The following is a 26426-nucleotide window of genomic DNA, read 5'->3' on the forward strand; positions in this document are numbered from 1 at the left end:
TTTGTTTCTCTTCATTAACTATAATAACCTTTGATGAGACCAAGATAAACTTATTTGGTTCAGATGGTGTCAAGGGTGTGGCAGCAACCAGGTGAGGAGTACAAAGACATGTGTGTCTTGCCTACATTCAACACAAAATATTGACAGTTTGGGCCTATTTTTGACATTTTCACTGAGGGGTGTAATCACTTTTGTTGCCAGCGGTTTAGACATTAATGGCTGTGTGATGTGTTATTTTGAGTGGACAGCAAATTTACACCGTGATACAAGTTGTACACTCATTACTACTAGCAAAGTGTCATTTCTTCAGTGTTTTCACATGAAAAGATATAATCAAATATTTGCTAAAATGTGAGATAGTGTACGTACACAAGGGAAATCAACAAAACATAGTTAAATTAGGAGCCTTATAACGTAGAACCTGAATCTAGGGCTGAAACGATTTATCGATTAAATCGATTCATAAAATGCTTCAACACAAATTCTTTGCATCGATGGTTCATTTAATCCATGTAACTATACAACACAGTGTTTCGCAGGGGCATTTATTACTGTCGCACATCGTGTTTACGCTGTGAACACGACGTGATAATGATGGAGCTGTTTTTAAAGTGGGGGAAGAGAGAGAAAACAGCGAGGGACAAAAAAGAAAGTGTACAAAGTATGGGATTATTTCAAGCTAAAGAAAACAACATATCTGTAATGTTACCGTCCGTCCACCGTAAAACGAAACTTTTGTCGCCTCGGCAACAGCACGACGGCGCCTTATCAGAAAGCAGCCAGTGTTCTGCCAGCGGACCACAGACAAGGTAACAGTAACAGCAACTTTAGCATTTAATTGAAATCATGATTGATTGTTGAGTTGAAGGCTAGCCAAAGTAAGCCGCAGTCCTCAGCTGAAAATGTGCACAGGTGCGTTTGTTCTCCTTTTTGGGCCGTGAGTTGTAACCTCACAGTCGCTGCCGCCAAGTAAAAGTACTTCTTAAACGACGCATCGATGAATCGTTGAAATAATCTATAGAAGCTTCAAATACTAAAATCATCGTTAGCTGCAGCCCTACCTGAATCACAATCACGTCCAGAGTTTTGGTTTTACATACCTTAGACCACTGAGCCTCACAGATGCTCTTGTAATAGCAATTTGGGGAATCTATATCTGTAAGAGGGTAATGCGAGGGCTTGTTTTCATAGATAAATGATCTGGAACAGTGAGTGCAGATCCTCAAGGCCACTAAAAAGTATGCTGTTCCAGGTTAATAGACTTTATATCTTCATGGAATGCAAAAATCCTTATTCTTTGAATATAACATTTTGTGAATTTAACTTTGTTTTTGTTTTCTTGAGAGTGATTAACTGTTGGAAAACAAAAGAGGTGGGGTTGTTTTGTAAGATTACAGACCTATAAATCATTTGTTTTCCATGTTTTCTCTTTGATGTCATGGCAACCAAGCCCACCCAAACCATACTTCCAGCATACATCAGTCACCAAACACTGATAGATAAAAACTACACAACACATTCAAAGACAATGTTACAGGTGGGACCTTGTTTCATCACTCGTACTGAACCATGTCCCCGGCAGGAGTGACTCGCTGAGCATCTGCTTCCAATAGCTTCCCTGTGTCTCCCCCTCCTCCTCCTCTGAGAGGTTTTGTAGGAGGCAGCAGACACATTGGACCCATCTGAAGACTGAACCCCAGCTTTTCGGACCAGGGCCCCAAAACAATGATGTAACATCCACCAGGCTTATATAACTAACCTCTGCTGGCAGTTTCTCACTCTGAAACACAGAAGGTGGAGACCCTGGGAACACTCACAACAAAAAAGTACACTGTACTGGACTGTGATTTAGAGTGTGCACACATGCACTCAGACTGCACACACAAAATTGACACAGTGGAACACATAACGCATACAAGGGTTGGTGTAACCATATTACAAAGAGATTATTGTTTTCATTAACACCTAATTCTATCTAGCCTTGGCTGATATTAGTTTAGTGCAGATATATTTTGTATCAGCTAGTACAAAGTACAAAGAAACTGCAGTAAAGAAATGCTAAAGATATCTTTAAAGGTAGTTTAGAAACAGTGACGCCTTACATTGTTTATTCACCAAAGAGCACCAACAAAGTTAATTTTCAACTGAAAACTGTCCCACTCAGTTCTTGTTCACAGCTCTTTGAAAATCAAATTCATGGGATACAGCAAAGGTTTCAACGCTATGGATGAAACTGTTACCAGCTTAATGATGACCCACGGTAGAATTCCTGACTGTTCGTATTACTTTTACAAATTTGAATTATCGTTATAACCGAGTTCAACTAGTTGGCATACTCACGGTAAACACTCTCCAGCATCAACCAAAGCTAGCAACAGTCTCACAGACCCAGGCGTGCACGCTCAGCATGCAACGTGGGTTTATTTTGGGTCAAGGACAACATGTCGTAACCCAGTGACAGCGCTCCAGATATTTTTTAGCCTAGTCGTCAGGGGACTAAGAAGCATAGTCGTATTTTTTTGAATAGGGAGGGAACATTGAATCGCTGCGAAAAAGGACACACTATGAATCTTGAGAGTCATCTTCGTACCACTGCCCACAACTTTATAGTGAATGCTAGGTAAGTTAACTTTTAGCTGTAATACATGATGTGTGGACTTTGGAATGAGGGAACATGACATGGTTTGTCTGTCTAACTTGCTAACAGCTTGTAAACTGAAGCTCTGTGTTACCTACTCTTGTAAAAACTCTACATGTTGTTCTGCTGCCCTATACGTCATGTATCTGCAAACTCTGTTTTCCCCCTGCACAACACGTTACGTCGTTTAGTCATCCAACCAACATATCTTCTTCATAAAAAATCTGGCAGTCGTCAAATTGGTTGTAAAAGTGTTTCAACAGGAGAAACACTGCAGACTCCTTCAAGACTCCTCTGTATTTATGTAAATTGTGCATGGGGTCATACTATAGTGTTAATATGTTTACATAAGGGTTGTGCTATGTCTACAAATTTGCATTGGACGATGGCAGCACAATCACGATGTCGGCTTAATGTCGTGATGTCTGTCAGCCACCGGCAATGGTCGTTGGCATCGTCTATTGGCCCAACACTAGTTAACATAAGAGATTGACTGTTATTATTTTAATGTTTATACAAACAAAAATTGCACAGTTCTGCTAATTTTATTTCTGGGTTTCAAAATAAAACTTGGTGAAATTGTTTCAGTGTGTGCATTAGTACTTTTTGAACAATTTATCAATATTGTGATAATACTGATAACCGTGATCATTTTGGTCACTAATAGTGATGTGTCCGTTTCATTTCTATTTAACGTTATGCGTTTATGTAAAAAAAAAAAAAATGGGGTACTGGTGTGGACATCTCTCATAATGCACAACATTTAGTCGTTTCCTCTTATCCCACTGGCCTTTTTAACAGCACACATTTTGATCTGTCTAAGCAGGAAAAGCCCTAGCTGTAAATATCGCCGGAACATGGTCATCGCAATGTGCTCTTGCGCAATAGTCACATCGCAGAACAGTGCAATGTCAAGCAAGTCAAATTAACCCCATCAGCTTTTTTACTGCTTGATAGAAAAGTAAAACTTGGACAGTTCTCATTTTCAATGTCTAATCTAAAAGAGAAGTTTGTCTGATGTAACATCATTTACTCCGATTTAAATGAGTTCTTGGATACACAGTTTGTAACTAGTGAGTGACGAGCAGGCACTGTGTGCACAGTGAACCAGCAATCCCAATATTATTCTTGTTCAGTTGATCGATTCTTTTAGGATGCTTATTTTAAAATACAGCAACTGAAGTAATCTGATGAAACTTCCTGTGTTTTTTCATATTGCAATATATATCGCAGAAAAGAAAAATATTGCAATGTTAGTTTGTTCCAACATCGTGCAGCCCTAGTTGTAATTAACCAAAGTGACGTTTTAGCTCTGTTGAACAGCCATTGTTATTACTTTCATTACATATTTATTTCTGTTTTAAGCATATATTGTCTTATTTCCTGTTTTTAATACAGGGTTTTTTATTTTGACAACAAATCTCTGGTACTTAGGAGTTCCTACCACGCGAAATGGTAGAGAGGAGAAACGGTAAAAAGTAAAGTACATAGAGTGAAACGTTTAATGTATTAGCACCCCAGAAGAGAAACTGGTCAGTATTTTGATCGTAATAATGTAACATTAAGATGAGGTTGGTATCTTGAATTAGTTTTGAGCTATAGTAATAACTCTTTATAATCGTTTGTTTGATTGAATTAGCTTTAGCTTAATGTGAGCTAATGAAAAATTGTGGAAAGGTAGCTAACATATTTTGTTTTGTGTTTTGTAACCAGCTTTAGCTCACTAGCATTGTAGCTTACTTGTGTACTAGTGAGGTAATGAGATGATTGAAAATAACAGACTTGTTCTTGTATTGCAGGTAGAGATAGTGAAATAGGGTTTACTTAAGTGTAAATAACAAACAAATAAAGTGCAGGACATGTTTTGGTTGAGGACACCAGAGGGCTGTTTCACAAAACCAAGATAGCGAACTAAACCGGGATTTTCCAGATATCCTGGCCGGATTAAGTCGTGACTTGGTTTCACAAAAGCAGTAGCACATAAATTACCATGGTGGTTTATTCTGTGCAGCTAGCCTGCTCCAGACCAGGCAAACAGCCAGGCTTAGTTAATCCTGGTGCCTTATCTGTTCAGCCAGCAGTCACACCGATCAGAAACCAAAGGTTTTTTTTCCAGTTATTCCATGTTCTTATGTATGCGCTTTGCATATTTTTCATTAGCCTGCATTAAAATACCACAGGTAGCCTACATTTTGGCAATATGGTAGCACACAGTTTGTGGTTATTAAGTTTCATAATTGGAGAAGAAGATGCGTGCACCATACTTTACACACAGTGAGCAACAGCAAGGAGGTTTTTGCGTGTAATAAACTGTAAAAATAAATAAATAAAAAGTAAATTTCACTGCTCTTAACTGAAACTGTCATTGTGCCTTAAAAGTGAGCAGTGGACGTTAAAAGAGAGAGACAATTCAATGCAAGGAGATAACTTTTGTTGTGAATTGGAGCTATATAAATTAAATTAAATTGAATAGTATGTTGATTTGTGGTTGTATTAAGTCCACTTCTCACTTTTAAAGGTATAACATAACATGAATGGTAACGTTATAAGTATGACAGTTTCAGTTAAGAGCAGTGATATTTTTAGCTACTTACTTGCACTTTCTGTAACGAAAACAATATTTTGTGCAGATTAGTTCCATTATGTCAGTAACATTTCGTGTGTTGCAGAAAGTAATAGAAAGGCATTCAGGATAGTGGAGCAAATTCCATCAGAATCAAGTGAGGATAATACAAGTAACACTGATGATGAATGGCTGACAGAAATAGGAGGATCCCCAAATGCTAGCAGCAGTGATAGTGGAGCTGAGGATGCTGAGAAAAAGAGGCTGAGGAGGAAGAAGTGAGGTTCAACGTTTTTGCATTGCACTAAACTGTATCTGAATATGTTAATATGTGACCACATTAGTTTAACAGCATTAAAAACATAGTTTTCACATACTATATAATTTTATTCATTAGTTTGTTAAATAAATATTTCTTAAGTTAAAACCTTATGCCCACCCTGTCCACCTTAGTGGAAAAAACTCCTTGAAAAATGTGTGTTTAAAAAAAATGAAATTCTAATTTTATTTTGCATGCCTAAAGAGCTATAAAAACACAGGAAAAAATCCTGACAGAGGCTGTCATAATTCATGCATGAAATACTGCGGCCATGTTTCTTTCTTTTTTTAAATATTATGTGCATATTTTCATCGGAAACCTTTTTATTCGCTGTTACTCACTGTGTATGTATGTATGCTGCATATGTCTTTTCCATTTCCAGCTGTTGACACGCATTTATCTGAAATACTTACACCTGGCTTGACATAGTCGCTTCTACTGAGCATGGTTTGGCCTTTGTGAAACTGATAAAGCCAGGATGCACTTATCACACTAGGTCAAGCTTAGCTTTTTCTGTTAACCTGGATTTCTAAATTCTGCTTTTGTGAAACAGCCCTCTAAAAGGATAAGGGACACTCTTTCAGTGACAACAATGTATTTTGCACAAGGAGGACAGATAGTTTGAAAGGATTGTAAGAGGCCATTTACAGCAGAATAGAGACCATCGCTAAACAGACAAGGAAGACTGAGACACTTGGCCTCACATGACTCCGATGACCCCAATGACTGTCGTTACAACAACCAGGAGCACTAACAAACCAAGCCTTTATTATGACCCCACAAAGTTTAAATGGCTGGGATCCCTACCAGTCAGTCAGAACTGAGGAAACCCATTCAATGAGAGGAAAAATGTCTTCAAGTACCTTGACTTTAACATTCCTTGGATAACTATGACCTGGATGATGTCACTGACACTTCACATGTTGCTACTAGAGCTACCAACAGGGCAAGTATCTTGTAACATTGATCTGAAGGTATGACTGATAAATACTAGCTGATGTTGACCTTTTTAATTTAGAACCACCACCATCGTACACATTCACACACACACACACACACACACACTAGAATAAGCGAAAATGGTGATCCATCATAAGTCATTCCTCTCTCTAGCCAATAGATTAGTCAAGCACCAGATGCTCAACTGTTACCACAATCTCTCTGGGTTCACTAACTTCATATCTTGAAGGTTTGGTGGAGGGGAAGGGCTGCTAATCAGTTTCCCTATGCACTTCCAAGTGTGGAGTAAAAACACAGAAGTGGCCTAATTATCCGCAGGCTATTTATTTTGGCAGATTATAAGCACCAGACTACCTGCCAAATAAAGGAGAAGGAAAGAAAAACACTTTGTCAGTGCACTGTGAATGCATGGGATGTGGGGATGGGGATGGGTTGTAAAGTGTTTGTGATATAATTTGACGAAATGTGCATTTACTCAACTTTTCAGCTGTAGGCAATTCTAATTAGCTACAACACACTGTACAAACATGCAATGCTATGATGCGTTTTGCCATACACTGCTGCAAATGCAGTAGGCTTTAAAGATAAAGAAAGACATCATAAAACATTCATCTTTTGTGGCAGAATGCTTCACTTAACACGCCAAACACCATTTTAAAAAAAAATAGACACACTTTTAAGTTGCTTTGCCCCTCCTCATCGGTAGCCTACAAGCAGGAGATCGGCTACTTTAGACATTTAAGGAGTCATCTGTATTGTACGGTAAAGATGTTATGTTGTTGGAGGATCAGACAATCCTCCACGCAGCACTTCACGTGAGAATACTGTCATTTTTTAAATTTGGTTAGGCAACTTTCAATTGGCCTTCCAGATTTTTTAAGTTTGGCGTTGCTCCCTGAACAAAAGTGCAAGTACCGACCAATGCACTCTCCTCTCTGCTGTAGTGTTGGATGTCATGTAGGCTCCAGTGTAACATAATAGCCTATCTGGCAAGTTCTGAGATGATAAAATAGTCTATTGTGGCCTTGGGCTCGGGTCTCTCGTTTCACAAGTTGTCTAACGTTAACCAGACTCCACTTTTGACTTTTCTAGTTGAGGTGATGTAAGCCAGCGTGGATGGTCTGGTCTAATCTGAATGGCCTCCACCTGTCGGCAGGATGGGCTCACCTGGATGAACACTGTGACTGAATGCTTCACGGTTCACGTAATACACAACATACTATTTCTCAATATTTTATGAATTCCACACCAGGCAAAACGCCTGTAAAAGCACCACCTGAACGCCGCAAATTTGGGTGACAGGCTACTCATATTCGTCCAACATGACACTTACCCCCATGGCTCTAAGCCCTCGACTAGCAACATGCTTTGTTGCGGGTTATTGCGTTCAACGTCTGTCCTCCGTTTCTGCCGTTGACAACATGTTTAAGTCCCTCCTCACGTTTGAAAACAACACGCACCTGAATTTCCATGCACAAACATACAGGCAAATTAACTTACCGACGCTATCCGGCAGGAAACAATTTCTTTCTGATGGCTGTGAAAACCGACACTAAACAAACTTTCAGCCTGATATCCGGAGGACACGCACACCCGGACTGTCATTCACACAGATCCGCAGACTGCTGTAAACTTCTTCACTTCTGTCAAGTCATCTGCAATAACACTTCAACTTACCGACCAAGATTTTCAAAATAAGAGCATTATTGAAATAGTGCTTAATGCGGACTTCTTTTGGCAACACAACTGTGTGCCCTGACATTTGCTAAACCTGACGTGTCTGACGATACTATAGGTTTGTTTTCTAGTGGATTTTGTACAGTATATGTGATAATATTCATTCGAAAACAATACTAGACCTACCTGCCCTTCTTTTATCTATGTGTTTCCACTTATTTCTCCCTATCAGCAACCAACAGAGAAGGCTCTCATTCCATCTTATCGTATTGATTGATTGATTGATCGATCTTAAGTGCAGTAAGTTCACTAATGAAAAAGCAAAGAGATGTACCCAAGTCCTTGCACATCTACAGAAGAATGAATCAATGTCAAATTAAGAGGCAAGGCAAGGCAAATTTATTTGTATAGCTGTCTATGAAGATTCTCAGTCTTCCAGTACCTACAACCAAGTCCAGTTGCCATTGATTTTAACTTTTTATTCTTTATTTTAACCTCCGTTGGATATTTGTATAGCACATTTCAACAACAAGGCAATTCAAAGTGCTTTACACCAAACATAAAAGCAACATAGGGAAATTGAAAAAATACACAATACAATAATACAATAATTAAAATATAATATATAATATGTACATAAAATATGTAGGCTATTAATTACTATGCAAATAATAAAAAAGCAGTATAGGAGTATTAATCTTATACACAGTTCCCAATATTTCTCTGATTCCAGTTCTGAGTAAGACGGTTGCCTGTATTTTTTCAAGTGATTCATTTCAGGCTTTTATTTTGAAGGCAAGATACCATCGGCGTTGATCTCGAAATTCTGGTTGAACTATGGACTTGACTCAGCTCAGTCTTCTCTGCTCAGCTACACTGTATTCATCTGTGGTCACACAACACTGGACCAGGAACATGTCTCTGCTAAACCTTTACTTTTTATAATAAGTCAGCCATGTGTTGTGCATACCCTCTTTCTCCGCTACAGGAGTATATTTAAAAATTACTTTTAACATCTCACTTTTCTCCTTTTCTCCTCCATCTGTCTAGTAAATATTCTCTTGCCTAACAGCATTCTGTCTGACACATGCACAGACACAAACACATTTAAAGTGTTTTTTCTGCAGTGACTTGTGGGGTCAGCCACAGGGCAATGGACAATCAATCCTCAGTCTGCTCAAATGGCAGAGTTGACTGTCCATTAAAAACAAGCTCAGATAAACATTGAATTTAACCACAAATTGAGTTGCTCTTATCTCTGTGACTCCAGCTCTTAATGGGCTTGTAAAATGCAAACTGCTGGATGTGAACAGATCACCCTCTCTTGCTGTCAAACCATATTGAAAGAGAGGATACATTATTTGAGGTTCAGGGCACAGTATGAGATGTGAGTCGCTGAGGTGGAAAGGTAACCATGTGACTTCTTTGACTGACTTGTCACCTCTGCTCTTTGGTCACTTTGCCTACTTTCAATAGTCTTCACAGTGGCACGTTTCAAAACATGTTGCTAGGGAAACAGGCCCAATGCAAACAAATGATCCCCGTCAGCAGTCAGAATAGTAAAGAGCCTGTAGTGAACATGAAGCTCACCAGTAGCCATATGGGACAACAATGAGGTCCTCCTCTGTGTGTACATTGGGAGTGGACCTGTAGGTTGGTAACAAGTCCATCTCTTCTCCAATGTGATGATATTCTAAGTTATGCAGCATTGTGGTTGCAAATGTAGTCCCTATCTTGGTACCTCAATCATGTTTTAACCATGAAAGATAAAAGAGTCTTTGTTTACAAATGAGGAATCTCACACAATGCATGTGTTGCTGCTCAGCTGCTACCAGACAGTTATGTTGATGAATAGTTCATTCCATAAATGCCAGTAACTAAGATATTAAAATTATAAATCAGACACAAAGAAGGCAGCGAGGGATGGCACATATTGCCAAGTGACCTTCTGCTCTTACCCGTGATATCGGAAGATTTCTTACTCCTCTCCGAGTACAAGTACACCAACAAATTGAAAAGAAACTATAGTATGTCTAATACTCTTACAATGGTACCTGTTTAAATCCGCTGAAATCTGTTGTGATTAGATCCGTGAGATGAGGTGAGATGCTGACAAGAGGGTGAATATTTTCAGAAGTTCTGCCAGCCTCAGTATCTCCGATCACAGAGATGATAAATTCAGCTAATTTGTAGGAGTTACATTTTATTTGTTAATATTTTGTTTCACTTACTAACACACCACTACAAATATGACATAAGGAGCTCATTTTGAATATTTATCTGATATGACTACAAGATTGGAAGTGATGGTATTTACCTGAATGACCTGAGTCAGAACAAGAGGAGGTTTGCCGATTGTGTGGGAATGCAATGTAAGGCTTGGGAATTTGCTAGTGATAGCTGACTTAGTTACACTCAGTCAGCTATATAAATGTCATATAAATGTCTGAATAAAAGAATTCATAGAAGCCTGCATTTCTAAAAAAAAAAATATATTCTTCGTCTTTCAACCTCTTTTATCAAGAGAGCATTGAGACAAAAAAAGGGGCAAACTGATTTCATCTATCTCACTGGAAATCCTGGTTGAGGTTTGCAATCTTGTCGCCATCCAGTTCCAGAGATCCACCAACCATCCTGTGATCTTTCTGCTTCTTTTGATCTTTCTTCCTTTCTTCCCTTGGTTGCTGTCAGTGCTTCATCCAGACATTTCTGGTTAGGGTTTTGTTCTCAAATCATTTGTTGTCTCATGTGTTGTCTCTAGACTTGCTTAGTCCTCTTGTCTTCTCCTTCTGTGTGAATGGTTTTAAACCTGGATTAACTGAAAGAAAACCTTTAAACACAACACTGACAAATTATAGGTACATCCAGCAGATACAGGGCAACATTAACATCCATATGGAGTTTGGGATATTTTGGCCACACAATTTTCTTTCTCCTTATAACTCTGTTTTAGTCTCTACCAACTCCTGAGAAAACTTAGATTTGTGCAAAATCACATATTGCATAAACATATTTTGCAAACATGTAATTTGTAATATGGTTATAACAGTTAGTTTGCTATCCATGTAGAGTGAACTGCGTGTTATTTATATGCACTGATAATGCTAATCCATGTTGATTCCACATTCCAACTTAAGAGCACATGAACACACTGAAGTTGGAAGAACGACTTCACAACTTGGGAAATGGGACCATCTGAGGAGTACATGAATGCACCATGAGGTGTTAGTTGCAATTCGAGACCATCGCCACTAGACGGCACTAAAACTTACATACTGAACCTTTCAAATCAAGGGACTAAGAATAGAGAATGGTGTATGTTGTACTGCTTGTAAAGGCTTCTAAGGCAACTTTGTGGTTGCAAGAATCAACCACAGCATACTGGACCCAAGGTGCAGTCTGTGCAAAGATGCCCCTGAGACAGTCCAGCACATTGTAGCAGAGTGTAAGACGCAAACTGGGACAGAATACACTTAGAGGCATAACCAAGTGGCTGGGATAGTGTATAGAAACATTTGTGCCAAGTATGGGTTACAATAGGACACACCATCGAAAGTGGTTGAGAACAGTAGAACTAAGATCAGAGAATGATGATGTCCAGTATTACTAATTTTACTTTCTTGACTCTGGTAAAGTGTACTATACATGTTGTTGTTCTGACTGTAGCCCCTTTGGTTTGACAGAAATGCAGTCTGTTAAGCTCTTTAAACAGGAACAGATTCTCCTGCACTTCAGGAGTGGTTTGATGGCAATTCCATTTAGCACTCGATGCACAGGAAACACATATGGCTCCGGCAGGCCTTTGAGGTGACGTTGCACACATGGGTTTGGCATCTACAGAGACAGGCTGGGTGAAAGTCATCTGAAAAACATCATCACATCATCATGAAAGTGCACAGTCGTGTCAAAGCAGAAGAATTAAGAGTTTGGGATGGTAATGCCTCCACTGAAGCTTTCCAGGTCACTTTAACCTTTACTATATATGGTTATCAGCCAATTACAGTGAGGGATGCTTGTGGGTGGGGGAGTAAATATCCAAAGATACTGAAAGTCTAAAGCCCCTCTAGTGGCCCCTACAGTTGGCCATTTTCTTCCATCCCAAAGTGGGATGTGGGGTTATGAATGCATGCAGTGAACAATAATTTTTCTATTCTAGCCTTACCAGCAGTGGGGCTAAAAATATGTTGGGTCATAAATATCAAAAGGGTCTGTCGTTTCACAGCATGAATATACTCAACAAATTTCATGTCAGTCTACTAATGGGATTATGTGATTATTATTGAGGGCTTCTTCTTTAGGCTTAGGGTTAGAAATTTGTGTGTAAAACTCTTCTCCAAAGAGCATACATTTTGCTCAGTAAATTCCAAGAAAATTTGCTCATTGTATTTTGATATTTCTTGTGTGCAGGTGGAAATTGGGAGCATTTTCTGACAGTGAAAGTAATAACACAACACTGTCGACACATGCTTCTGACCTATAGGTTTTGTACTGAGTTCCTGCTGTCGCTACGGTTGCTCCCCCCTTCAGCTCATGCAAACCAATCATTGGTGGATGGCAAAAAACACATCACTACCAGTTTGCCAGCAATATCCACATAAACCAGATTTAAAAACTTCAGTATACTGTGAACACGAATAGATTTACCTGGCTTGATCAGCATTGTGTGAACTTGTTTGGCAAGGGCTTGAATGTAATGGACATTCATTTATATATAAAAGTCTCGCACTCCAGCTTTACCGTAAAAAGGTAAAAACACACCTTAGAATCTACAGAGATGCTAGCAACTCTGTGAGTCTGTACTTGAGCAAAATGCTAACGTAAGCATGCTAACATCCATTCAAAGTCAATGCTAACATGCTAATGTTTACCAAATGTCATATTCCATGTTCACCATGTTAGCATGCTAACATTCAATAATTAGCTATGAACCCAAAGTACAGAGAAAGCTGAAATCATTAGTTTTATTTTATTTATATCAGCAAAGATGTAGTCATAAACCAAAGCTAGGTGGAACTTCAGCTTCAGGTTATTTTAGTTACATAAACTATTTTATCCACTTAGTACATAAGGCGGACTAGATGTCTTCCAAGAGACATGTTGTCAACATCATTTGTTCACAATCAGCTTTAGTTACAAAGTTGGATTTTCCATCCAGTATCCATCATCTCTCTGATTGCAAGCAAGTTGTACATGGCTGAACTGCCCTACTTGTGTAAGCCTTGCAAAGCATTCAGAAATATTTCATTTCCTTCATGAACATGCTGATGTTTGTGAGGATTCAGAGCAAGCGGCAAGCTGAGTCTGCGTGGGCCTGTCTCCTTGCTGCATGCCAAATGAGTGTGCATTCTTGGGATGGGGTTGTAGAGGGCATTTAACTGTGCCACTCCGCCCCTCGTCAACTCTGTGACTAGTATAAGGCCCAGTAATGAGGTCAAACTAGCAGTGTACTCGGGAAGCTCTGGATACACTAACAAGCCTGCTTTTGTTCCATTGTTCTTGATATCTCTGGACAGACTGGACTGGACTCTGATGTTGTTTGTTGTTTGATGTTTGTTTCTGCACAGCTGATATTTCAGATCATTTCCTGCCATTACTTTTAATTGCATTTTGCATATAATCATCATTGATTGTGAGTAACATTGTCTTCTGTTTCTGTTGACGAAAAGGATGCAGTGCATGCAAGCAAGTGCTCACAATGGCATAGAAACAGACACGAAAAAAAGTTTGCAGAAAAACCTTGTTTTTCCATCCACATGCCTAATGACGGATGATCAGCCTCAGAGCAGGAAATAATCTGCGAGAAAACTCTCCTGTTGAAAATTGCAGTGTTGTCAACAATGTACCATTTAAGTGCGAGAGAACCTTCATTCACTGCATCTCTATCTTGTGTTTTAATTACAGTGGATGCTCAAGATAGCTAATTGAGATGTTATTCAAGTCCAACAAAGTACTGTAATGGGTATAATTTTAAATGTCAGAAATTCTTTGATTGTATAGGGCATTGCCTGGATTTGAACTCTGCCCCCCTCACTGTGGCGAAGGGCAGCTGAGGTTCTTTATGTTATAGAAGAAGAAGAAAGCTGCTTTTTCAGAGTTTAGTTTCCCGAAGCAATCATATATGACTCTCTCATTGGGATATTGTACACCCCTGAGAGAAGCTACTAGATGTGAGCAGTGTAGTGTGACCCTGAACAAACACACTCAACCATATGAACTTTGCCTCACTTTGATTCATGCCATGAAAATGGGATCTTTCGGGATACTACAGTTAAGCAGTTTAATCATAAATCATTTAAATCATAAAAACATATGTTGAAGGTGATATAGCAAACTCAACACCACCTTGTTCATTAAAAAAGCACCCTACTGTATGTGTATTTAAAGATGAAGGCTTAAAGAAGCAGTTCATCCAACATGACACCACATGACCTTTTTTTTAACTTAGCTCTAGCACTATGCATATAGTTTTAATACCAGTGTAAAAATACTTTGTTACAAGTCAAAGTCCTGCGTTCAACCAAAGTGTTCATCATAGTGAGTGGGCCCTGTTAGTATTATACTATTATACATTATTGATGGCGTTAATGCTACCTTAACTGTTTGGTAGTTTAATCAATAGTAGCCTAATGCATCCTATTTTAAGTTAAACTAGCTGTTGCTACAGATGCCCTAAGCTGCCATCGATTCAAATATTTTTTTACTCCGTTTTCCCGTGATAACAGGATAAATATCTCGAGATAACGAATGTTGTTTTCCCGTGATAACGGGATAATTTTCTCAAGTTCTCGAGATAACGAAACAGTAGTTTAACACAGTGGTTTAATGGTAATTTCAGAATAAATATCATTCTCACTGGTTAGCTCAGTTGGTACACAGCACAGAGCTTATACTTTTGGAGTTGTTGGTTTGATCCTCACTGAAAGTTAATGTTTTTTATTGTCTTTTTTTCGTAATCCTCTTCAACAAAGTTCTTATGAAGAGACTGTTTCACATGCTCACAAGAAAACAAGTGCTGGACTGTGTGCATCCTGATGATTGATCCACATCAATCCACCTATGGACTTTTCATTTTCCATTATCCCCAGGCAGATGAAATTCTTGTGCTTCTCATTCAGGGAAATCCACTTAACGTTACACATTTTCTGACGGCTATTTCGGAACCTTTGAAATAGCCGTCGGGAAATGTGTGATTGGATTCCCCTGAATCTCTTCATAACAACTTTGGTGAAGATGATACTAAAAACACACAAAAGAAAACAGTTGTTGAAAGCAGGAGTCAAACTCACAATCCTTGGATTATGAGTCCTGTGCTCTACCAACTGAAATAACCAGTCACACTAAAGGGTACCCTAAAATTATCCTAAAGAAATGCACTGGTTGACTCCTGTATTCAGCTATGGTTTGTCTATTCATTGACAAAGACCACACCACCACAATATGGATTTAGGATATTTTATTGTATGATACGGATGGAGTAGAGACGAGATATATGCCAGAATGTGTTAGAGGTGTGGATGGAGGGATGAAGGGATGAGGTAGAGGAGGGGTCGAGGGAAGTGGGGATGGAGAGTTAAGAGTGACAGATAGGCCAACTAACACTTTTAAAGCTCAATAATAAACTCTGCTGCTCTCTGCCAAGAAATTGAAGCAGAAGGAAAATCCAAGTGAAACAAAAATCTATTTGGATTTGGATTAAACAAAAAATAATATATAGAATGGATTTATTAGCGACAGAGATGTTGGTTTTAACTTTGGATCCCCCAGCTTTTAGCTCTCCTAATAAAATTCCTTGTGATGCTTTGAATGGATCTCACAGGAGGAAAAAGACAGAGAAAGATAAATGGAAAGATAAATGGTGTGCCTGTGTGCATGCGCGTGTGCATATGCGTGTGTGGCCGTATGTGTGTGTGTGTGGGATGAACTATTGCAGGGTGGATGTGACTCCGACTGGTACAATTTAATTTCAGACTGACCCCATAAATGTCCTCTACATGTTAAATCCTTGCTAATTACAATAGCATGCTTTCAGAGGGCCCTGGAAACGGAATTGGCTAGTGGTAGCACTGAACTGGAAAAATGTTCAAGTTAACATTTAGACCCAGTCAAAGCGGGATAATTTGACTAGTTTGCATGGTTCTTTTGATCATGTGACACTGTACTGGTAAGGCGATTTATGTCACAGTATTTTCAAATACTTTACTTGCATTACAAAAAATAGATTCTAACTCAATACTAGATTTAAAGAGTTTGGGGTTTTTTTTCAGTAGGTTATTTCATGGAGACTTCAAAAAGACATTTGTAAGCCATCTGTGTGTTCCACTCAGATTCTGTTTATGTTGTGATTTTAGAAATACTAGAATTTTCACAATAATGTCACGATAATGTTGTGAACAACACCATGCAACCTCACTATGTGACATGGTTTTGTTAGGCAGTCATCTTTATTGGAAGTAGAGATGAAAAACAGGTGTAAAAAGTTAGTGATATTGAATTAAGGAAAACTGTATGCCAAAGAGACTTTTTTTTCTAGTCTCTGTTTTTCTAAGATTGCCAAGACCTGTGATGAGGCCAACCACTACCAGAGATATTCACATCTGCAACTCATTATTGTGAAGTAACAACAAATTATGTGAGACAGTTTGGACGAGGGCCAGTGCAAATGACATAACACTATAATTTTCAAGGTCATGGTTCGTGGATAATCATAGACTTTTGAGCAGTGATTATAACAGAAAGCCTACTCGTACCTTTCAACAGTTTAAACGTTTTAAAACTATAATATTAGGCATAATAGACTAATGTGATCCAGCTTTTATACTTTCATTCTGATCTAATGCTAATGGCTGCATGGCATTAATTAACTGTGCCATTTCTGCCCTTTCAGTCTTTGTGCCATGGTGTATCAATATCCATCTATCCACTCATTCCTCTTCCGCAAGACCAAAGTCACATTGAAAAATTAACAATATCTGGTGAAGCATGTGCCTCCGTGGCTCAAGGGAACAATAATGACAAACATATAAATAATGCAACAGCTCAGCGGGCTGTGCAGATTAGTGTGAGAACAGAAAACAAGCTGCTTGTTGCTTACAAGTCAGACTTTTGTTGATGGATGGCTTTGCACGCAAGAGAGAGAACAAGAGAAAACATGAAAGAATGGAGGGGATAACAAGATGAGAACAGGAAAAGAGGGGAGGAAATATGAGTGAGAGATGACTGTCTGAGCCTAGAATCAAAAGTGTGTTTACTGTTATTTCTATAATTATGAGGGCAAAATCTGAAATCATGAAAAGTGAGGCCTTTTTCTCTTTTCGACTTTTTTAAGTATAATGGTAAAGTTTGGGCTTGCACAGTAATGGTGAGGGCTACAGTTTGGGGTTTAGACTATGCCTTTTCAATACAACTCCTCACAAATACAGCAATGCTGCCCTGTGAGTGGGTGTGCATCAGACTGAATAATCAGACTGACTCGTTATTCATTCTGACATTCATCTTATCTTTCTGTTAGGGAGGGGTTGGTATTTTGCTTGAAACAAATTAGCAGCAGGGGGTGACATATCCCACCATTAATGTCATTTTCACTCATGGTAATGCTAGCATGCTACCAGCAGTTAACTGATAGCTGCACTAATCAATATGCCTATATTAACAATAGAGCAAATGTTTTTGAGGAATGTGAACCCTGTTGCTCATGGTAATGAATCTACGGAGAGTTACTAACGGACTCAGCTGGATGGGGCATCTGTTTGTTCATTATTTTGGTTTAATTTAACTATTTCCATTCAGTTGCTGGGCCTATATGTGAACTGAGACGCAGGTGAGGAGGTGGCTGGGGAAGGCCAGGCAACTGCAGAGTAGAGTTGGAACAGGTGTGTAGATGGGTGAGACGGTCAGGTGATGGGGAAAGAAAGGAAAGTCAGGGTATCTGGTGGATAGATGGAAATGGCAATGAAGAAGCCTGGGGAACTGGGAATGTGGCTGGAGAGGAGGGACAGAAAGTCTGTGACTGTGATAGAGTGAAAATTGGACTTACAATCTTCAGGTCACTTATCCAAATGAATTCTAATGGTTCTCCATGTCTGCTGGAGGTGTAAAAATAAAGTGTTTGGTATATTCACCATCTCTTGTTTAACTTTAGGTATTGTTGTACTGCCTCTGAGTGTACTGTGTACATCTGATCAAATTAAGTTTCTCCTTTTGATAATAAAGTTAACATTGATTTTGATTCATTTATAAGGTTATAATATGCCAATGTTGTGTTTGCGGCTTGTGAGTGGTAAAATAATAAATTAATGCAAATGAATGCGTACATACAGTAAATGTGAAGATATTACCAAACTTTTTTAGTGCTCTCTGGTGGAGAAACTGCACTGGAAAATTATATCACTTTTGTTTTTGCCCTCATTCATCATGAGCTGAATTCAAAGATCTAAGACTCCAGTGAGTATGCTGGCCATGCAAGAACTGGGATGTTTTCAGCTTCCAGGAATTGTGCACAGATCCTTGCAACATGAGGTGATGGTCATGGATGAATGGTACAACAATGGGCCTTGGGATCTCGTCACGGTATCTCTGTGCATTCAAAATGCAATCAATAAAATGCACCTGTGTCCGTTGGCCATAACACACGCCTGCCCATAACATAACCCCACCGCCACGGCTTATGGTAGAGAAATGAACATTCAATTCATGGGCAACAGCTCTGGTGGACATTCCTGAAGTCTGCATGCCAATTGCACGCTCCCTCAAAACTTGCAACATCTGTGGCATTGTGCTGTGTGATGGAACTGCACATTATCGATTGGCCTTTTATTGTGGCCAGCCTAAGGCACACCTGTCCTGTCTGATCAGCATCTTAATATGCCACACCTGTGGGGTGGATGGATTATATCGGATATCGGATATAAGGAGAAGTGCTCACTGCCACAGATTTTGACAGATTTGTGAACAATATTTGAGAGAAAGTCTTAGATCTTGGAGTTCAAAGAGGTCAAAAACAAAAGTGTTGCGTTTATAATTTTGTTCAGTGTATGTAATTGCATCACAGTATGTCTGTGGCATTTATTTAATGCAATTTCTTGTTAATTATCTGCCACTATATTGGACCATATACCGATACATCCGTAATAACCTAATCTCACCCCGATTAATTTATCAGTCAAGCTCTAGCAACACAGCCCGGGGAGTGGGTGTGTATTTGCCTGGTAATCGGAGTGAATTGCCATTTTGTTTTATTTCATTATCAAGTCTGAAGTGTTCTTGTTAGCCATGATTTGGCAGTGTGGTATAGATTGGTTATGGCAGAATACATTTTCAGACATAACAGAAAATCTGCCATTGCTAGGAAGAGTTGATTTAACATTTGTCATGTTAAGCAAAGGAATATGGCAATTTAAGAGTTGGTATTTCTGTAAGTCAATATTGAACTACATGTAAAGCTGTCAATCAATCTCTTATGCACCCAACCCAACCTACAAACCTCTGTCATGCTTGGCAGTTTTTCTTACCAGGGAAACTTAATTGATGAAAAAACTGGAGATATGTGTGTGTGTGTGTGTGTGAGAGAGAGAGTGTGTTTGTGTGTGTGCGCAGTTGTCTCCTTTTTCAGTATGTGAATGTTTGTCTGGCTCTATTTTGTGTGACTGTGTCTCAGTTTGTCTGATTGTGTGAGCTAGTTTATGTGTACTCCGCCTGTGTGTGTGTTTGTCAAACAGACAGTGGTCCACACAAATCCAACCACTCCGGCTCCACAGCTGCTCTGTCTCTGTCGGATCTTGTCAGCAGCACAGCAGCAGCTCTGCCTGTCTGGTTGCTGACTTTCTGCCCGTGATGTTGCCAGATCCAGGGTGGTCCACCCCACGGCACTCATCCCACCCTGTCTGCCCTTGTTGTCAGGGGGGTTATGCAGATTTAGGAGCACTACCTCACTCCTTCCCTCCCCCTCCTCCTCAATCAAATGAAATCAATGAAATGGCCCGTTCCATCGGCCAATCCATGGCGGCTTTGGTGGCTACGGAGCGCCATCTCAATCTCTCGGGCATCCAGGGGAAGGAGAAGGCTTTTCTCCTGGATGCGCCCCTCTCGCCTACTGGCCTGTTTGGCGAAGCAGTGGATGCTGTCGTCAACAGGTTCCAGGAAGGGGCTGGTCCCCTTGGCGAATTTCGCGGAATCTTGGCGGAACCTCGCAAACATTTCCCCGTGGGTCCTGCGCACAGTAGTGGATGGCTACAGGCTGCAGTTCCGGGTTCGACCCCCAGATTCTGCGGGATGGTCGGGACTGCAGTACACGCAGAACAGAGACAGGTGTTGTGACAGGAAGTCCTACAGCCGATACTTCCTGGTTCCCAAGAAGGACGGAGGATTGCGTACGATTTTCCGTTCGGCCTAGCACTCTCTCCCCGCACATTCACCAAATGCATGGATGCAGCTCTGGCCCCGTTGAGGCTCCAGGGCATCCGCATACTGGACTACATCGACGACTGGCTCGTTCTGGCCCAGTCTCGAAAGTTAGCGGTTCGGCATCGAGATGTCGTCCTCGCCCACCTTCAGCGTTTGGGGCTGCGGCTCAACGCGAAGAAGAGCGTGCTGACGCCCGCCCAACGGACTACGTTCCTAGGGGTGTTGTGGGACTCAACGACGATGCAGGCCCACTTGTCTCCCGCACGCTTCAAGTCCGTTTTGTCCACAGTGACCAGAGTGCAGTTAGGTCGCGCCATCACTGTAAAACACTTTCAGAGGGTGTTTGGTCTCCTGGCAGCCGCGTCCAGTATAATACCTTCCGGACTACTGCACATGAGAGCCCTGCAGTGGTGGCTAAAATCCAAGGGATTCTCACTAAGGGGAAATCCGCTCCGTCTGATACGGGTTACGAGTGGGTGCCTTCGTTCCCTGTCTGTATGGAGGAAATCTTGGTTCCTGTCCCAAGGTCCCGTGTTGGGAGTGATCTGTCGCCGAACAATTATTTCGACAGACGCCTCACTCACGAGATGGGGCTCCTGGGAGGAGCATCATTTTTCCTGGCACATAAATTGCCTGGAAATGTTGGCGGTTTTCAGAGCTCAGGAGTTTTCTGCCCGCCCTCCGTGGTCGCCACATCCTTGTCAGAACCGACAATACGCCAGTGGTGGCCTATTTGAATCACCAGGGTCTGCGTTCGCGCCCGTTATGCAAACTGGCACAGCAGATCCTCCTGTGTTCCCAGCAGAGACTGCTGTCCCTCAGAGCGATGTACGTCCCTGGGACCCAGAATCAAGGAGCAGACCTGCTGCACCCCGAGGTGGTGGAGTTATTATGGGAAGAGTTCGGCCCCATAGACGTGGACTTGTTTGCATCCCGAGAGACGGCGCACTCTCCCCTGTGGTTCTCCCTGTTGCCCCCAGCCCCGCTAGGGCTGACAGTGGTTCTCGAAGCGCTGGCTGAGGCCCCCTTCGAACCCCTGGAGTCGGCTGAGGCCAAGCACCTGACCCTTAAGATGACCTTTCTCCTCGCTATCACCTCCCTGAGGAGGGTGGGGGATCTCCAGGCACTTTCGATTTCTCCCCGATGCCTGGAGTTTGCCGGGAGGGTCAGGGCCATCCTGCACCCTTGTCCAGGTTATGTCCCTAAGGTTCCGGCCAGACTGGCAGGGTCCACGGTGATGCAGGTGTTTCATCCCCCACCTCATGTGACGGCGGAGGACGGAAGACTTCATCTGCTCTGCCCGGGCAGAGCACTGAGTATTTACACTCTGAGGTCTTCCCGGTGGAGGAAAGCAGACCAGTTGCTGGTGTGTTTCGGGTCCCCCAAGGCTGGGCACCCTGCTTCTAAACACACCATCAGCAACTGGATCGTTCAGACTATTTTCCTGGCCTATCAGGTGCGCGGTTTGCCTTCACCTATGGCCGTAAGGGCGCACTCTACTCGAGGCATGGCGGCTTCTAGGGCCCTCCTCGCAGGGGCATCACTCCAGGATTTGTGTGACGCGGCTGGCTGGGCCACCCCTCACACTTTCATCCGGTTTTACAGTCTGGACCTTCCTTCTGCACCCGGCACCCGTGTGCTCTCCTCCTAGTCGTGCCGTCAGGTTTTGCACGCTGGGGGCAGGCGGGGTTTTGGCGCGGCCTAAGTGGGTATCTCGTTCCCATAGTGTCGTCACCAACGCAGTTCGAGTTCCCTCGAAGGGGAACGTCTCGGGTTATGTATGTAACCCTTGTTCCCCGAGAAGGGGAACGAGACACTGCGTCGGTCCGCCACACCTCTCCCCGCCTGGAGTGCCTTGCTTCATAGAAAAGGCTAATGTTTTTCTGTGTGCCAGCGTGCTTATATACCCCTCCCCCACACACTAGCGTTCTAGCAACACCAATAGGATTGGAATAGTTTCATTCATATTTCAGCCCTGCCACGGCCAGAGGCGTTCCCATAGCGTCGTCACCGACGCAGTGTCTCGTTCCCCTTCTCGGGGAACAAGGGTTACATACGTAACCCGAGACGTTTTCTTGGGATAAGATGCCAAATCATACTGTATGAGAGGCTATTTTCTTCAGCAGATACATTGCAGCAGTCCATGTGTGATGAAGGGCTACCGTTGCAGACAGGTCGGCTTGGCTGTCTGAGAAGGACCAGGAATGGAATGTAGGAATAACAAGCAAAAACGCTGTGATACATCTTTAGAAAAGGTTACACAGACTTGGTGCCCTTTAAGTGCTGCCAGTGCTTAAAGGTTAACTTCGGTATAAATTGGATCTTATTTCACCATATTTTGTGTTTATGTAACAAATTGGGACAACATTTTTGGAAACTGATCCAGTATTGAGCAAGCGAGCTGCAAAACAGGGTAACAACACAATCCTTGCAGGCAATTGACCCTTCGCTAAGCCAATACGCAGCTGGCCAATCACAGTGCAGTATATAGAACTCGCTCTAACTGAGGTCTGACACTTTAATGGCTGCGCTCCATTGACTCTAATAAAAAGGAGTAGTTTTTATAGGGTTTTTTTGCTGTATTTTTCCAAGACATGTTCAAACACTGTTCCTGGGGCACTTTTAATAGTTACAATCGCTACCCAGAGAGGTTGAAAGGAGAAGTACCATTTATTCGCTTTCCAAAACCTAAAACAAATCCAGAAAAATGTCGGCTGTGGATTGTTCCTAATTTAATGTTAGTTTGCTAATGCTACCTAGCTTACTACTGAATGTAACGTTATAAAACACGACTGCTTTTTAATTATTGCAATAGTGAATAGAGACTTACCCAGGTGTACAGGACCAGTGTTGATCCTTAAGTTCTTTGTCCTCTTTCTCAATAGTGAAGTAATGTGGTAGTTCACTTTTACTCTGTAATCATTAGGCTTTAGTTTCTGTCTTTATTTTCTCTGAGTGGGCAGCTGTAGTGTCTAGCAGGAGGCAGTTAACCTAAACACCATTCTATAGTACAAAACAAGTGTGTGATCACACCCTGGCTCCACACGGAGCTTCAAGCTCATTATGTTCGATGCCATGGCGCTCGTATCAAGTGGCATTATGACAAACAGTGGGGGATAACTTTTGAGAGAGGACAGTTGTGTATTAGCCTCTCATCCTGCTCTTAGGCATTGTCGCAGCTGCCTCTGAAGCCTGGGACTCTCCACCCTGAGCCACAAAGCACTGGAGGGGTGTCTTTGAGAAGTCAAAGCGAGAGGGAACTACTTGGTGAGTTCAGAAAACATGTGTATGTAACTTTATTCCAGCTATGAATGCCATAAACAATAACTAAGGGGGCGTGGCTTAGTGAAGGGTCAATTGCACCACGTCAAAGTATCCACTAAAGTGCTTGTTTTTGCCACTGACAGGCTCAGATGGCATTATGGAAAGGCAGGGGCGTGCATATGGCACCTTTTCACTTCAATGATAAATTAGCTTAATTAATCAGAAGTCAGTTAAGAATTATTTATTGACGAAATATTCGGTCATGCGGTCTTCCCCCAGAAGATTTTGAACATTAAACTCTTAATTTCCTGAATTTTCCTGACATTTTCTGCACCAATTTATGGTGGAAATGTCTTTATTTTTATTAAGGGAAGGACAAAATTTAGGTGGCAGGTGAAAATTCAGAATACAAAAATATAATAGAATGTAATGCAGTAATCAGTAGCTTATTATTTTTTTAGCTTATATCTATATATCGGTTATTATTGCGCATTTGGTGAATTAATATTTTTTTGTCCCACAACACAAGAAACAGCTTGAGCAGAGGGGGAGGGAGTGGGTGCTGTAAGAGATGTGATTGGGCCAGCCCAATGTCAGTATAGGTATGGGGCTACAGTCAAAACATTCGGGGCTGAAGCCCCAGAAAAATGACCTGGCAACACCGATGTGGAAAGGATCCAGACAGAGCTAGACCTTTTTTTAAGGAGCTTTTTGTTTAACAGTCACTGTGTTGTCTTCGTCAAATCCACCAGAACCTGCTGATAAAAACAGTAATTTTAACTTGCAGAACACGGGAGTTGCTGGTTTAGGGATCCTTTACATATTGTTGTCAGACACTTGTAATAACAATCTGAGCCTGTCAGTGGCAAAAAAAGGCACTTTAGTGGACATACTTTGAGGAGACGCAACTGCCCACATGGATTATGTTTCATGCATATTTCACTGCAGCACACTAACTCAATTTGGGACCAATGTCAAAACATGTTGTCTCAGTTAGTCACATAGACACAAAAACATGAGAAAATAGAGACCAGATTGAAAATATATCACTTTATTTATTTGTTTGATTTGCTTTTATTTGGGCCTTTTAAATCTTCCATACCATTGGGCTATAATTCTTGTATGGTACAGCCAAAACACAGAAAATTTTAAGTGAAAGACAGGTTTTGGGGTTTGGGAAAGATTACAGACTTGGCAGACGTGGCTGGTCTGTTTCTCTGGCTGAGAAGATACTGGAGGACAGCTGTCATGGTAACTTTATTGTGACTTAGCCAAGGTATTGAGGCCAGACAAATACAACACTTGAATCTTCCAACAGCCAGCTTATAGATGAAAGTATATAGCACAAGAAAACAGTTTTCCTGGCTCTTGGTGTTCATATAATTCTGTTTTCAGGTTTACTCATCTTCATTTAAGTGAACTTTGTTAAACAGGGTAATTGTGGATGTTTTTTGAGCAATGGTGTTTTATGTGCGTTGTTTCTGGAGTGCAGCAGACAGAAATAGGTCATATGATCAACCTGAGGAGGGCGCAGACAGTCAACCCAGTTATTGGCCAGTTATGTGGAAAGAAGTCAAGACTAAGTTTAATGACCACAAAGCCACAACCGGTGGAATTTTCTTGTAGTACAGCGAAGTCAGTACAGCTCAGTTTCCAATGCATACAAACCACATGAACACATGGCACGCATCAACAGTAGCCTACTGTACACGCTGTATGTACTGCGTGTGCAAAAATGTGGGTATTGTGAAGAAGAATTCATTTGAATGAATTTAGTGTTCATGTAGCAGATTGTAGCTCTGAGTGGGCAGCTGTAGTGTCTAGCAGGAGGCAATTAACCTAAATACCATTCTATAGTACAAAACAAGTGTGTGATCACATCCTGGCTCCACACGGAGCTTCAAGCTCATTATGTTCGATGCCATGGCGCTCGTATCAAGTGGCATTATGACAAACAGTGGGGGATAACTTTTGAGAGAGGACAGTTGTGTATTAGCCTCTCATCCTGCTCTTAGGCATTGTCGCAGCTGCCTCTGAAGCCTGGGACTCTCCACCCTGAGCCACAAAGCACTGGAGGGGTGTCTTTGAGAAGTCGAAGCGAGAGGGAACGTCTTGGTGAGACTCTTGCTGTGAAGAGCAAGCTCTGCGCGAGATGATGTTTCACAGGGCAACCTCCTTCTTGCCCGTTTGGTGGGAGGGGTTTAGCGGAGTGATACAAGCAGCAGAGAGAGATGCTGAAGGTTTTGCACTGTACGTTCAATTGTTACCGAAGGCCATTTTAAAACTTTGTGAAGAGTGGCAGTGTGAAATAAAAAGTTAATTAATTAAATTAATATTGAATTATTTCACAATTTCATAGTTGTGTTTTGGTCTCCCGAGTTAAGGTAAAAGTGTGGTGCATTTGAATGCAGAATCTGTGGGCAAGGGACAAGATTTTGGCATCCGAAGCATTCTGTTTTCCATTTGTAGTCCTAATAGTATTGACCAATCATGTTTGAGTGGACTTTGGTTGCATGCAAGTAAAAAAGTCTGTGTGGAGAGTAAAAGAGTTGGAACTCATTTGCTGAAATGCAGTCTTAGAACCCACAGGCTATTGTCTGACAACG

At 41.2% G+C, this 26426-nt stretch overlaps 1 protein-coding gene and 1 long non-coding RNA gene across 2 annotated transcripts in view; one reads left to right on the forward strand and one right to left on the reverse strand.

Moving 5' to 3' along the window:
* The window catches only part of svila (supervillin a), a 105204-nt gene extending 97074 nt beyond the window's left edge, over positions 1-8130 (reverse strand). Inside the window, exon 1 of the mRNA XM_038723886.1 lies at positions 7981-8130. The gene's annotated coding sequence lies outside the window, so the exon portion shown is untranslated. The remainder of the gene's footprint in view (positions 1-7980) is intronic.
* Positions 1024-26167, forward strand: LOC119906500. The gene is made up of 3 exons (XR_005444990.1): positions 1024-2620; positions 23724-23823; positions 25836-26167. It is a non-coding gene; the product is annotated as an uncharacterized LOC119906500 (long non-coding RNA).
* Positions 26168-26426: the final 259 nt, after the last annotated feature.

Source organism: Micropterus salmoides, unplaced genomic scaffold, assembly GCF_014851395.1.
Source record: "Micropterus salmoides isolate LMB-PRFRI ecotype aquatic unplaced genomic scaffold, ASM1485139v1 Ms_hic_scaffold_1, whole genome shotgun sequence".
Taxonomy (NCBI): Eukaryota; Metazoa; Chordata; class Actinopteri; order Centrarchiformes; family Centrarchidae; genus Micropterus; species Micropterus salmoides.